This window comes from Agelaius tricolor, unplaced genomic scaffold (genome assembly GCF_023055355.1).
Source record: "Agelaius tricolor isolate 1412-34295 unplaced genomic scaffold, bAgeTri1.0.p SCAF_2, whole genome shotgun sequence".
Classification (NCBI taxonomy): Eukaryota; Metazoa; Chordata; class Aves; order Passeriformes; family Icteridae; genus Agelaius; species Agelaius tricolor.
In genome coordinates, this window is record NW_027269262.1 from 16064783 (window position 1) to 16079002 (window position 14220).

The window sequence follows — 14220 nt, forward strand, 5'->3', positions numbered from 1 at the left end:
AGTAAATTTTCATATGCTGCCAGGCTGTAGACTCAAATATTTCTGATAGAATGCATGAGACCTAGCCATGTATTAATTGGCAGAGCCATGTTTTGGATCTTGATTCCTTTTCATTCAGTTCAGACAACTTTGGGAGTTTCATTTATGCATTATGACAAAAAGTTGTGTATATTTTATGTATAGAGATCCTTTCACCTTTTTTATCTAATAATTTTCTGGTCTTTACCAACTTACATCAGTTGACAACTTTATACTTTTGACAATTCCACTTTATTAACTAGGAATCAGATATAACTTTAGCTTAAGTGTATGTGTGAGCAATTTGAATAAAGTTCTAAATTTAATAATTAGAACAGATAATTCATAAGAACAGAAAAAGAAAAAAGAGTTATTGTTTCTTACCTAAATTTCAGTAAGGCTTTCAAGGCAGTGCTCCACAGCAATCTCACAGCCATGTTCTGGAAATACAGCCTGGATGGATGGACTCCACAGCATAAGAAAGGCTTGTTGGATGTGTAGCCTCTGACTCAATACTCTTTAATTCCTCCACCAGTGATCTTGCCAAAGAGATGAAAGAAATCGGGCTGTTCAGCCTGGAAAAGAGAAGACTCTTGGGAGACCTTATTGCAGCCTGCCAGTACTTCAAGGGGGCTTATAAAAAGGGGGAGAGTGACTTTTTACACAAGAGACGGCAAGAGGACAAAGGAGAATGGTGTTAAAGAGAAGAGATTTAGAATAGATGTTAGGAAGGACTTCCCTTCTGTGAGAGGGGTGAGACTTGGAACAGATTGCCCAGGAAGGTGGCAGATGCCAGGTCCCTGAAAACATTCAAATTCAGGTTGCTTGGGTTCTGAGCAACCTGATCTAATTGAAGATGTCCCTACTCATTGCAAGGGGTTGGACTAAATGACTTATCTGTTAGTTCGACTTTTGTTCCAACTTCAGTCTGTATAGATCAAGGGGACTTTTTTTTGATAGTTCCTGACATAAGTTTTCTTCCATCACACATTTGTCTTAAAAAGAAATAAATTATTTAGAAACTAAACTATATTTGTTTTGGAAAATCAGAATGATGAAACTGAAATAAAATAACCAGTTAAATGTTACAGAGAATATTAAAAATTGCACGAATTATGAACATGTACAAAACAAATATGAAAACCTTTAGACCAGCTGTTAACTAGCATTTCAAAGCCAAATGAAGTGAGTTCATAGAATAATGCACCAGATGGAAGAAATATGTATACCCAGGGAATAACTGTTTCTTTATCTGCAATTCTAGCTTACTTTCAGACACATACTTATCACCACTGAAGAAAACTTATTCACTCTGTATAACACCTTGAAATAAAGTAATATTCTTTATGTCCTTGTCATTTTTTGCATGTTTTTTTCCTTCAGTGTACAAAGGAGGAAAGTAGTAGCAAAAAAATTGAAAAAAACTTTATGTAACTGAAAAAAAATCCTATATGCTTTCTGATTCAGCTTATGGCTGCACATGATCAAATATTACATGTATTATTTAATCATAAAATCATGTAGGGGTCCTTATAAATTAAACCAACAGTCTTTGAATATAGCTTCTGTTTAATGTTGATCATTTCCTATATTTGGATTATTTTGGATGTGCAGAACTATACAGAAATTACTTTAATTAGCAACTATAAAGGATATGTCAGGAAACTTCTTCAGTACATGCTTAAATACAAGATACATCTGTTGAAAATGGTGCAGTCAAACAACATATTTAACTGAAACCTGATACACAAAGTTATACCAATATGAAATGTGCTAATCGATTGATAGGAAATAAAGATGTTGCAAATTAGTTCATTAATACACAACAGGAAGATATTTTAGTTTTAGTTTTCTCTGAGTGGACAAAGAGTGTTGGGTTTGTAAGAGAAGGTTTTGGCAGTGGAGGGGCCACAGGGGCAGTTTCTGTGAGAAGCTGCTATCTTCCCCCAAGTCTGATAGAGCCAACGCAAGCTGGCTCCACGACTGGCCAAAGTTGAGCCCAGCAGAGACTGAGGCAGTGCCTCTGGAATAACAGCTTTATAGAAGGGGAAAGAAGATATTGCTCAGGAGCAATTGCAGCCAGAGAAGAGAGGACTGAGAGTATGTCAGAGGAACAACTCTGCAGACACCAAGGTAAGTGCAGAAGGAGGGGAGGAGGTGCTCCAAGTCGTGGAGCACACATTCTGCTGCAGTCCATGGTGAAGACCATGGTGAGGCAGGCTGTGCCCCTGTAGACTATCGAGGTCCATGAGGGAGATACTGATATCCACCTGCAGCTTCTGGAGAGCCCCACGCTGGAGCAGGGGAAGAGTGTGAGGAGTGCTCCTCATGAGAAGGAAGGAGAAGAAGCAACAACATGCCATGAACTGAGCAGAACCCCCAATCCCTGTCCCCTGAGCCACTGAAGTGGAAGATGTTGAGAATCAGGAATACAGCTGGGCCCAGGAAGAAAACAAGGGTGGGAGAAAGGTGTATTAAGATTTGGGTTTATTTCTCTATATCCTTCTCTGATTTGAATGGTAATAAATGCAGCAATTTAATTCCAAGCAGAGTCTGTTTTGCCTGTGATGGTAATAAGTGAGTAATCTCTCCCTGCCCTTATTTTGGTCCGCAAGCCTTCCATTATATTTTCTCTTCCCTGTCCAGCTGAGAAGGGGAATGTTAGAATGACTTTGGTGGGCTCTTGGAATCCAGCCATGGCCAATACAACCATATAGATAGAAATTAATTTTGTACATGTGAAAGCTATACATGGTCCTCAGATGCTGCAAATCCATCTAGGTCGTGATTTACAAAACCTTAGGATACTGGCTGGTTTTTTGTTCACTAGGTGCTTTAGACCAAAGGTTTTCCACATTAATTTTAGCAAATTTGGGCCTACACTAAGAAATATTCCTCCTGCACATATATTATTTTATCCCAAATCTCAAGAGCCAATCAAATTATTCATTATTTGGCTTCTTTTGCTGTGGGGCAAAAAATGCTTTCAGAGATATAACTTCATGGTAAAAGCTACAGAAAACAGAGTGTGATGTAGACATCATACACTAATGTACTTTCTCTCAGTATTTTGTTCAACCAAGCATGAATTCCTTTGTTGTTGCTATATGTTTTAATGTTGCAGTAAGATGATGTCAGTACCCAATGTATAGAGATTAAAAAAAGATGTGTTTCTTTGTTTTGTACTATGAATGTAATGATTTTGCATAATCACTGCAGCAAGTTGTGGAAGACACAGAAAATTAATAAAACCTGCCGACTGCACAGAGGATAAAATCATTGCTGTGAATTTTCAGCTGTGCTGTACTAGGTTATTTACTGCACACTGCAAAAACAGAGGATGTTTAGCTCAGATGCAGGCAGAAAATAAAGGCCTTCCAAGTCCAGATGTCTTAACTGTGATGAAAAGATAAAAGTTGAATTTTGAAGTGTTAATATCTTATTTCTAAAATATTTTAATTATAAGTTTTCACTCCCTAAGGCACTTCCCTTTCCTGTTTCCTTTAAAGCAACCAGATGGTTGAAACTCGTAGAACAAGAGCTATTTGCACATTTCAATCCTCAGTCGTCACAATATTCTGTAGAAAGCACAACACTGTTACTTAAGAAGATAATAGTAATTGCACATAAAAAATATCCTTCTGGAAAGGGAAGTAGCTAAGAACCTTACAGTTAAATTCATTTCTCCTCTCCTTGCATACTAGAGTGTAAATCCTTGCTTAAGGAATAATGAAGGACGGTTTGCTTGCCTGAACATCCTGTAGGATACTTAAACAGAAGCAAGTGCAGCAAAAACATAAAGGCATAAGAAGAGTTTTCTAAATTACACTAAAATCTACAAAAACACTGTCAGTAGGACCAAAGTCACATACAACTATGCCATGGTTTAGTTGAGGTGTTAGGGCATGGGTTGAACTCGATGATCTTTAAGGTCTCTTCCAACCTAGTTATTCTGTGAATTCTGTGAACTAAAATAATAGTCAGATCAGTGTGAGACCCTCTCTGTAGTCACAGCTGCAGTGCTTAGGGAGATAAAATTTATTTATACAAGCTTTAAAAAACATATAGGCAAGCAGCAGCTTGAATTGAATCCTGGTTCATTCCTAGATTCAGAATTACCTGTAATTTGGAAACAAGCAACACTGTTAGGAACTGTCACAGCTGTATTTGTACCTGCCATGAATGAGTGTTTTGGGCTGCTCAAAGAACTGACAGCAAAGATATTGGCAAATGTGGGTTTACTATAAAAGTGAAAGCATGAAAAAGTTTGTTGGCAAGGTTCATGCTATTACTAACTAGAAAATTAAATCACACAGGAAAAAATCAGACTAAAATCTGAAATCAATAGATCTAAAACTATATGATCTGCATAGAGGCTGGGATGGAAAGGATTAAGGATAAAAAAGAGTAAGGGAGACCTACCCATTGAGTCACAAGGTTCAGGGTGGAACATTTTTCCAAACTTTGCCCTGAACTTGACCAACAATTTAGACAAGAAGGTTTAAGCAGCTCCTGTACTTAACAGCAGTAAAACGATAGCTGAATTGACACAATTTAACCAAATATTCTGTAAAATTGACTATAGCACTACAATACCTCATTTACAGGCCTAACTTGCTTACAAGTCTCTTATATTTAAGAATATAACAGTAACATTCATAGCCCATTTGCTATGTCACATTCACATTCACACACATACAGAATAAAGGAGTATGTACAAGGCTCCATAGTCAGCATTCAACAGTGTAGCAAGTATAGCAACTCCAAGTATAGCAAACCTGGGAGCTCCCTATCTCTGGCAGGCATCCCACTCAGGGAATTTTCTGGTCACAGCCTGTTGCAGTCCAGCAGAGCTCAAAAGGTCCCACTTAGGACCACTGTTGACAGGGCCACAAGAGAGTTGACTTTAGGCAGAGTAATTTTCCATCCTGGCCTCAATCCAGGTCAGTAACTTTCTTTGAAAGTTCGGTAACAAAAATGTTGTTCCACTTGGGTTTTTATTCAGGCAAGAAAAATAGGTTTCCAAGGCTGTTCGTTAAAGAGCAGGATCTCATTAGACACCAGAAGTTCCTGGCAGCAGACAGTGCTTCTGCTGAGCTCAAGAGAAGCTTTGGCCAGGTGCTGTTGGTCAAGACTGAGGCCTAATGAGCATTTCTGAGATAATAGTGCAGCTCAAGGAAAGGGGGGAATGTACCACCACAGTACATTACTTCGGCCAAGAAGCAAAGTCCAACTTCCTTGCTACTCACCAGACAAGGAAAAAGTCTTCAGAGGATCCTAAGTTTTATCTTGGTTTAACAATTTTGAAAAAAACCCACAACTATTTGTACACACTATTTTTACAACTACTATACAAACTATTAACTATTGGAAAGGAGAAGAAAAATAATGTAGCTGCAACCACATCATGATTTGGATGTGAGCTCTGTTCTTATAGAACAGTCTTCTATTTTTAATTAACTTCACAGTCACTCAAAGGTCAACTATATCCTCAGCTATAAATGCTTAATGCAAGTGTTCAGGCACTGCAAAGAATAGTTGGGTCTATGCTATCTTTTCACACGAGAACAAGTGCTTACCCACTGCAATGTGCATGACTGACATCCATCCCTGACCACATCCATCCCATCACATGATGCTTATTTTAATGTCACTCAACAAATGTAGGACAATTCACTGAGGCTGTTTCCAGACCATCTTGATGTTATGTTTTGCAGTGTGATATGAGTTGCAGTCTGCCAGACAGGGGCATTAGGCCTGCTAAAAATGGGGAGATAGTCTAAATCTCACTGTACTGCTTTATTTCTAGTCCCAGGATGCAGAATAGGTCAGCTAAATCAAGCCAGCACTACCAGCTGCTATTAAGTCCTTTGTGAGCTCTAAGCTCTCTCTGCATTGGGAAAGATAACCAGAAGAAGGGGACAGTGGACATATGTAGAAATACAAATTATTCCATGCACATGCTTCTTAAAATTTTTTTTCCTGTTCATTCTCTCGGGATTTAGTAGTGTCCCTACGAAAATTTCTGGCCTCCCATGTGACACCTACTACCTTCACTACACCTAAATTCCTCTGATGAAGAAATAGTCAGGAGTAGCACTACAGATTTTCATAATAAGGAACTGTGCTAATTAAAATCTAATCATAAAGGAGTACAAAAGCCTAAAGAGTGCTGTGATATTTTCTTTAGAAACATCAGAGGATATAGGCCAAAGAGGCTGGTGTAACCCTAATTGTCCCACTGAAATATCATCTTCTTTCTGGCGAGGTAAAAAAATTAAGAAAACCAAAATAAAACATAATATCCTTCCCCCTAAAATTATCCACATTTCACCTATTCCAAACTAAAAGGAAAAAAAAAAAAGACTAAACAACAAAGAATTTAATCTTATATAATTTCATGGATCCCAAATTCAGGCTGGAGGAACTCAAGAGTTCCTTAGTCCAACTGCCCAGAGATAGCAAGGCAATCTCTGAGGTCAGACTGATTGCTTAGGTTTTGATCCTGTCTGGGCTTGAAAAAATGGAGGCTGAACAGTCTCTCCCACTCTTTGACTGTACTTAGGGTGAAAATGTCTTTACAGACAATCAAAATCTCTTGTATCAACATGTGTCCATTATAGTTTTTTCCTTCCATGCAAAAAGAGCCTGCAAAGTGCTGTTTGCATGCCTGCAAAGAGCCTGGCATCTGATATATTTTGCATGCCATTCATGTGAAAAAACAGGCATTGTATAAAATAAAGTGAAGCTTTTGAAATATATGCTGAATCTTCGACATTTTCAGTTTGTGCAAAGAGATTTAAAGAAGTATCGTACCTTGCCTATCCATTAAGTTTTAAGAGACAGTCCCTGGCTTTTGCAGTGTCCCTTACCCAGCAAGAATATGTGGAAAGCATCAGCTAAAGCCCCCCAGGAAAGACAAACAGAGAAGTACCAAATTTCTGAAGACAAATCTGCCTGGTTTAATTATTCAACTTTTCTGAAATAAGAGCATTTACAAGCACTTCAGTTTGGAGTCAGAACTGCTATATAACTGCTATACAGGAACCTTTGAAGCTTTTTAATAACTCACACACTCTCCAGAGTATCCTTTTGGGTTTAAACACTGAGTTCCCTTCCAAGAGAAATAAAACCCAGCGCAATAATCCTATATGCACTTGGTGCAGACATTTGTTAGAACTGCTTCACATACATCCCTTTCTCAGCATAGCCCTTTAGGCTCTTCATAAATATTAATTTACAGAATACCCAAGAGGAGTAGAATTTATTTTTTTTAATGAAAAGGAAGACAAACAGAACACCTATTCCCAACTTCACAAACAAAATCTTCAGCAGAGCAAGAAACTAAACCTAGATGCCTTACTTGTTTAGGCAAACTGTAGTTCAACAGTTTCTTTTCTCTCCAGACCGCTCTACTATTCAGTTGGCATGATCTTTTGGAGATCTTAGATCAAATGTTGACAAAGAGACGGGATAAGGAAGAAGTGTCAGCTGGGAGACCAGAGGCCATTCTCACTGAAAAATGATTGGTTACAATGCAATATGGACTCCAAGTACCTCTCAAAAGAAAACCAGATGTTCATCTGATCATTCCTGAATATGCAAGCCAGTCATGGGGATGGAGTTTATTGTAGTTTGTTTGGGGTTTCTGCAAGTTTTTTGCACTTGAAAAGATGGTTTGAACAGATGGAAGATTAGACATCAGCATTTAAAAAATTCAATAAAAATCATCGTAATAAAAAAATCTCATTCTATGCTAAGTATTTCTGCTTATATAAAGAAATTATAATGGACATGTTATTACACAGGTTTGCTTTGCTAATTTAAAAAAATTCTGCATTTGAACTTTACTTCTGTTATTGTTTAACTTTCAGAGAAAAATAGTGTTACAACCAGCCACTGAGGAAAAAAAAAAGGATTCTTGATAAAACAGTGATAGCTATGTTCATTTACTATTGACATAGTGTCTTGTTTACAAAATTTTTCCACATATTCACGTGAAAGTGGCACCATGTGTTCCAGTCTTTCACCCTTACAAAGGGATTTTTATTCTGAAGGCTCTTCTTAGAGTTATACAGTTGATATTTTCCTGGTTAACAGATGAATTAGAGTGGGAAGATGCTTATCTTGATGTAACTTTCTTCCTTCCTCAGCTAGACGGGAAAGAGAAAATATAATGAAAAGCTTGCAGATCAAGATAAAGACCGGAAGGGATCACTCATCAGTTACAGTGATGGGCAGAACATACTCAGCTTGGGGAAATCAGTTTAGTTTCTCACCAATCAAATTAGAACAGGATAATAAGAAATAAAACAAACAACAACAACAAAAAACCCCCCACAAAACAACAACAACAACAACAAAAAAAACACAAAGCAAAAAAACCACCAATAACCCCCCCCCCCATTCCTCCCATTCCTCCTTCTTCCCAGGCTTAACTTCATTGCTGATTTTCCTACCTTATTTTCCCCCAGTGGCACAGGGAGTTTGGGCTGTGGTCAGTTTAGCATATGCTCTCTCTACCACTCCTTCATCCTCAAGGGAAGGACTCCTCACACTCCTCCCCTGCTCCATTGTGTAGATCCTCACCCATGGGGTGAGTCCTCTATGAACAGGTTAAATGTGAGTCCTTCCCATGGGCTGCAGGATGGGTCCCTTCCATTGGGGTGCAGTCCTTCAGGAACAGGCTGCTCCACAGCGGGTCACCTTCAGGGTTACAAGTCTTACCAGAAAACCTGCTTCAGCATGGCCTTCCCACAGGCTCACAACCTCATTTAGGCATCCAGCCACTCTCTTTTGGGGTCTTCCATGTGCTTCAGGTGGATCTATGCTACACCATGAAACCTCCATGGCTGCAGGGGAACAGTCTTGGTCTTCACCACAGCTTCAGTCCTGAAGCACTTCCTCCCCCTCCTTCTTCACTAACCTTGGTGTCTGCAGAGCTTTTTCTGTCATATATTCTCATTCTTCTGTGCTGTTACTTTTACAACAGTGGATTGGGTTTTTTTCCTACTACTGTCTCTGATGGACTCAGCCTTGGCTAGTGCTTCTACTGCTGTTGTTCTTCTTGGCTAAAGTTTTTCTTCTGATGCTAAAGTTCAACAAAATTCCTCAGTACTTCAGTGTAGAAATGCAACAATTTAGGTATGGGAAAGTGTTTTAAAGTTTCCACGCTCTCCAAAAGTTCTGTGTCGCTTCATTCTAGAGAATATCATCAGTGTAATTCCAGAAAGCAGTGTGCAAAATTGCAGAACACCAGCAGCAACTTTCAAGTACATTTCAGACATGATTCAAATTGCTCTATAAGTATCTGTTAAAATAAAATAAAAACTCCAACATATACAACATCTTTCTCAAGGAAGTTTACCTCCAGTAAAATAACTTTTTCTTGAACAAAAATCTCCATTAAGCACCTTTCTGCTTTTAGTATCCATTAGCAGAGAAAAGGACATTAAAAAATATTCACATAATGGCAAATCTGAAAGTTTTTACTTGGGTATTTTAAGCAGTGTACTACTGACTTTCAGTCTTATAGTTCAATTTTCTCCCTTCCCTAATAGCTTTGCTATGCAGAGGAACACTCTTTTCAATGAGGGGAGGAAGGGTTGGTCTAAATATATATACACACACATTTACATGCCTTGTTATACACAGATAATTTATATTGAAAGAGCCATCTCTGCCCACTTTTTGGACAATCTAGCGTAATGGTGAGTTACAGTTATTCATACATGTATTTTGCAGATACAGAGACAGCTTCTTGTGCCTCTATTCTCATTTTATGCCTCTTTACTAACAGTATATTTTAAACAATCATATAAGCAAAAAATTAAGTTGCATTATTATGAGACATGTAATTTCAGAGTTTATTAAAAGAACATTTCTGAAGATTCACATGCCTGTAGGCAACAGCTGGTGATAGAAAAGGACCAGCTGGTGGCTTTCAACAGCTGGTGACAACAACCATTGATGAGAGATACTACTTTTTTTGATAAAAAAAAAAAACACTTATACTGCTTCTGAGCACTGAGAGAAATACATTCAAGAGGCAAAAGGAGTTAAAAGGGTTTGCTTGCCTTATAGATTTGGGGCATGTCTACCACTGGGAACAGAGTAAGAACTGACAAAAAAACCCAACAAAACACCATTACAAAACAAAACAAGAAACAAAGGAACTAATTTGAGTCCCAAACCTACACTAGTTTGGGTATAATGACAGAATAGCTGTTCTGTTAACATAGCATTTTGGCAGGTGGACTTCAGTAATAAATAGATAACTAGTTTTGTGGTAGGAAGATTTGAAGTTGCCACATCTTGTATTATTACACAAACTTCCTTAGAAAGGGTTTTCCTATATCTGCTAAATCCTGATAAATTTCTGGGATAAGATTCCCTTATCAAAGGTCACAAAGCCCTGCAACCTCTTTTGAAAGCCCTCAGACCCCATGTTGCTATTTCCTCACCCTCTGTATGGAAGATCAGTAATGGATAGTAGCCTGTGGGCTGCACCAGGTTTGGAAGTTTCCTTGTGACATCCTTAACCCATGGAGGCAGCAGATCTTCCTACTGATTGGGCCCATTTAGCCCAACTTCTTGCTCCACAACTGGTATCCTCCTCCTTGCTGGGGGATGAATAAAGGATCCCCTTGGTCTTGAATTGTTTCTGGTAGCTGGTCCCTCTTTAGGGAGGCACAAGCATGGTCCCACCCGTCTATCTCCCTCTCCGATTCTCTGATACTTCTCTGCCTTTCTACTTCATTTCATATCTCCACTAGACTGAGCAGCTTGTCCACCTGGTCACATCTGATGCAACTTCCAGCACTGCTACAATCCACTGAGAGGCATGGGCATTTCCTGTAGCCTGAAGCCCAAATGGCTACATAGAGTTGTGCATGTTTTTCATGGTTTTTTGTCTGGGTTGCTCTGCTCTGTCTGGGTTGCTGCATCTTTTTTGACGACCATAGACAAGACCTGAGTGGATATCATATTTGAGCTCTCTTGGGGAACATAAGGACCAGCAATCCAGCTGGCCACTTTTGCTGCAGTACTTCACCCTGCCTGTGCAAATGGACCACCACTTGCACTCCCTGGAGCCATTTAAATCTCCCTCAGATGCTCCTGAGCATATATATACTCCTTTGCCTGACTGGCTGACGAGGTGTGCCAGGTCCTGAGGGGGCCTTAGGCTGCTGCTCCAGTTAACATTCAAATAACTTTAACCCAAATTCCTAATACCACAATGATCATGGGAGAAAAAGCATGCCTCCTCAAAGTTTCCATCCCCTTTGTAGCACATTTTTAACCCACAGAAAGCAATTTAGTCTATAATTAACATCCTAAAGCACCTGTCTTGTTAGTATTGGCTCACATGCTCTGCCTTTTAAGACCTAATCTGCCAGTCAAATGTTTTTTTAAAAACAAAGAAATTACACTTTTCATGATTTACAACAAACAGAAGAAATAAAGGTTAACTAACAGTGTGTAAAGAAGCAAGCTATTACTAATGGCAAAATGTCATTCTTTTGGAGCATGGAGCCAAGCCAAGTTGTGTCTTGTCCAGCTGAGCCAGGCTGAGCCATGGTGGGTCAGGCTGGTGTCCTGGCTCTTGCTGCATGACAGGATAAAACTCTTCAATAGAGAGCTGGGCTATTCTGTTCTTCCTAACAGAGATGGAAAATTCACTGTTAACCACTGAGTGCTACAGTGATGCTAGAGAGAGCCCAATCTGAAGACGAAGTGCTGCTGAGAGATGAAACAGGGTTCCCCCAGCCTGTGGGAGTTCCAACACAGGTACAAGCAGCTATGGTCTCATTGCAGCCAACATCTTCCCTTCTCCAGAGACTTCTCTACCCTTGGTCCTTATCCTCCACAAAAATATTTCAAGCACAACAGTTGTAATGTAATAAAATTCCTAGAGCTGGAGATGACTCACCATCAGAAACAAATACTCACTGAATATTGTTCCCATTCCCATGTGCTGAGACACTGCTGCCCTCCTGATCTCTCGTGCTCCCAGACATAGATAGATAGATTTCAGCAGTGCCCTACTTGGCTTCCTGAAGGCTCTCAGAAATGCATGTTGAGTTGCTAATCACCCTCCCTAAGTCCTACCAGTAATCCTCTCTGCTGTACCCTGGCCACATGGTACTTCAGAGTCTTATCAGGAGATTTAATGGAAGGAAAACTAAAGAAAAGATGTTCCATCAACTAAAACAAACCAAGGGCTTCAGCTTACATGGCTTGCCCAGTGTCAGGTTTCAGCACTGGAAACTCAGGACTAGGGAGCCCTTAGAGCTGAATGGTGGGGGAGGACTCAGTGTGTAAATGTCAATGCAATTTGGGAGAGAGGAGGAAAGGTCAGAGTGTATTTAGAGATGTGTAATCTCTATGTTACATCCTGTATTTCCCTAATCATCAGGAAAACACTGCAAATGTATGGCAAATGTGCCCCTATGCTGGCCAGAGGTCATCCACATTCAGACACACACACAGAGCTAGGTTTGAAGCAGGATCCCAGGGAAAGCTCAGTAGAATGCAGCAGAATGTCATCATCAAGGATGCTAACACACTGGCAATCAGGTGTGCCTGAGAGAGACTTGCTGGAATGGGCAACCATGGCGTTGCTGTCACAGCCTCACTTGGTGATGCTGCAATACCCAGAGCAGCCAGGAATCCTCAGACCATGCCTTCCTACACCCACCCACTGCTTAGCCATCCTGGAAGAGTGAAGATGAGGGTGATACTACATGCTCTGCAGTTCAAAGTCTCCTGCATCCATCATATCAGGGCTTGCTCCATGGCTCAGCAGGGGTTTACTCCCTCCCATGGTTCAATTGTAAGTCACTTATTTTGGAAATATTTTCAGATATCTTTCAGGACAGGACAATCTTAGCACTTGTTCCCCTCTAAATCATCTGGGTATAACTCATCAAACCAAACACAGACAATAAAAGTGAGCTACTCAAAACTCAGTTGGAAAAGACAACTCATGTGCTTGGAAAGGACAACATTATTTTGCAGAAAACCTTAGCCATTTGAAAATTTGTCTGTTCAAAATCAAACAAAAAGGAAAAAATCAATTGCATTATTTTCTCCACATGATTCTACAAAAAGTTCTACTTCAAAATCTCAAAATTACTACATTCTTCTGCCATATTATGATAGCTTCAAAGTAGTGCCATTGTGACGACACGCATTTAATGTTTAATTGTATTAAAATATTTAATATATTTAATAGTTATCATTGTGCAGACCACACAGATTAAATATTAACATTGCCTTTACAAAATTAGAAAAGATATATCAGTAAATATATTTCTCTGGATGCTTCTATGCACACATAATATATGTGCAGATATATATATACACATATGCATAAACAAATCTCTATATATATTCACAAAACTCCATTAAAATATGTTACTTTTAGAAACATGGCATTTTCTGACGAAAAGCTGTTTCAATGATTTTTTTTTGAAGCAATCTGTTTTTTTATAATTTTGTTATTCAGATATACACCCCTCCCACAACTGCCCCTCCAGTGTCCACTCAGCCTGCATCAATATTCATATCTCTCTCTAATCATAAGATGAGCTCCCTGAAGGCCTATAGTAGTTAGGTTCTCTTTATATGACCATTAAAATAGATAACTGGTTTTGCCATTAAGCGTCTCTCAGCCTTCTGTGCAGTTATGCAGAAGTGCTTATGGTCCAGTTCCTAACAGGGAATCCACTCTGACAGAGCCCTAGAGAAGCATTTGGGGTACTATTTTGCCAATAATGCTTAGAAGCTGAAAGTTAAGTTAACAAAGTCCTTCAGTGAAAGTTAATTTAGCTATAACCTTGAGTCAAAATCTTACTGAAAAAGTACATTAGACAGAAATCTTAGCTTAAATTAATTCAACCTGAAAGCTCAATAGAGACATATTAACATTTGTAGCTAGACAAATCAAAGCAGGGAGGCTTTTGGTAAAAAAGCAGCACTAATTAAGACAGAAAAAAGAACTCCAGAAATTTCCCTAACCTAGAAAACTTCCCAAAACTGTGGTGGAGCAAGCAAAATAATATTTTACATCAACAAACATCAACCACTAAAAGCTTTTTTTTTTAACAGAACTGAACTGTTTTCATGAAGACAATCCTCTATTATTTCTTCTTTCTTTCCCTCTGTTTCTTTCTCTGCTTATTCTTTTTTCAAGCAGTT

The 14220-nt window shown here is 39.0% G+C and overlaps 1 long non-coding RNA gene across 2 annotated transcripts in view; it reads right to left on the reverse strand.

Moving 5' to 3' along the window:
- Positions 1 to 14220, reverse strand: part of LOC139603163 (uncharacterized) — a 210528-nt gene that overhangs the window by 143607 nt on the left and 52701 nt on the right. For both annotated transcript variants that reach the window (XR_011683593.1, XR_011683594.1), the window contains exon 2: positions 403 to 593. This is a non-coding gene — a long non-coding RNA (uncharacterized lncRNA). The remainder of the gene's footprint in view (positions 1 to 402; positions 594 to 14220) is intronic.